Source organism: Manis pentadactyla, chromosome 6 (assembly GCF_030020395.1).
Source record: "Manis pentadactyla isolate mManPen7 chromosome 6, mManPen7.hap1, whole genome shotgun sequence".
Taxonomy (NCBI): domain Eukaryota; kingdom Metazoa; phylum Chordata; class Mammalia; order Pholidota; family Manidae; genus Manis; species Manis pentadactyla.
The window spans coordinates 62,110,001-62,111,288 of NC_080024.1; positions in this window are offsets into that span (position 1 = coordinate 62,110,001).

Below are 1,288 nucleotides of genomic sequence, written 5' to 3' on the forward strand. Positions count from 1 at the left end.
ATAGCAGTGATGTTACAAAAGATATAACGTAGGTGACTGTGACCAAAAAGAAAATAATCCTGGGAAATAATTCTGCTTCAAAAATTAAGGGATGTTTTGTTCTCACCATATTAAAGAGAGTGTTCATTTTTAATCTTTCCTTTGAAATTATGAAATTATTGTGAAAATCCATTAATGTGTGGTGGGTTACATTTTTGTTTCAACTCAGTAGTGAGTATAAAAGTTCACTACTAAAAAGATTAGACCTTGAAAATTGTAAACCTTTTTTCATACTTTTGTTTTTTAATATTTTAGACCAGTTGAAATTTTAGTATATATGAGTTAAGCACTTTCTAAAATTGTAGCAGAAAATTCTGAAAGAAAATAATGACAAATTAGTTATTTGGGGACCATTTGCCACCTAGTCTTCTCTTACGATGACAGTCTGAGTGCTGTCACCCCTGAGCCCTTCCTTTCCCATGTCCACACCCCTGCAGGACCGCCTTTGTGCCCATCCTTGGCCCTTTTGTCCTCATCTGTGATCATAGTGCCATTTCAGTGGAATGCAAATTCACACCTAGTCTAGCTTTTGCCTCTACTGTTATTACTTCATCACATTAAAGGTAAGGAAGTATTAAAAAACACACACACAAACTTAACATCGAAAGTTACTTAATGTAGCACAAAAGGCAAGAAAAAAGTGATTTTAAAGGAGATTTGTCTATAGGAAGGACTGTTCATAGAGGATTCAGTTGAGTAATGAATATAATTTAGAAGCTCTTTATGCTCTTTTTGAGAATCAGGTCTTTTGCTAACATAAAAATTAGTAAACTGCAGTAGAGAAATAAGAATAAAACTAAGTGAAAAGGTTTTTTTATTATTAAATTATTATTGATACACAATCTTATGAAGGTTACACATGAACAACATTGTGGTTTCTACATTCACCCATATTATCAAGTCCTCATTGCCCTCTCCCCCACCCATTGCAGTCACTGTCCATCAGTGTAGTAAGATGCTATAGAGTCATTACTTGTCTTCTCTGTGCTGTACTGCCTTCCCCATGGTCTACCTATGTTGTGATTGTGAACTATAGTACCCCCTAATCCCCTTCTCCCTCCCCAACTCCTCCCCTTTGGTAACCACTCATCCCTTCTTGGAGTCTGTGGGTCTGTTGCTATTTCATTCCTTGTTTTGTTTTGTTGTTATACTCCACAAATGAGTGAAATCATTTGGTACTTGTCTTTCTCCGCCTGACTTATTTCACTGAGCATAATGTCCTCCAGCTCCATCCATGTTGTTGCAAGTG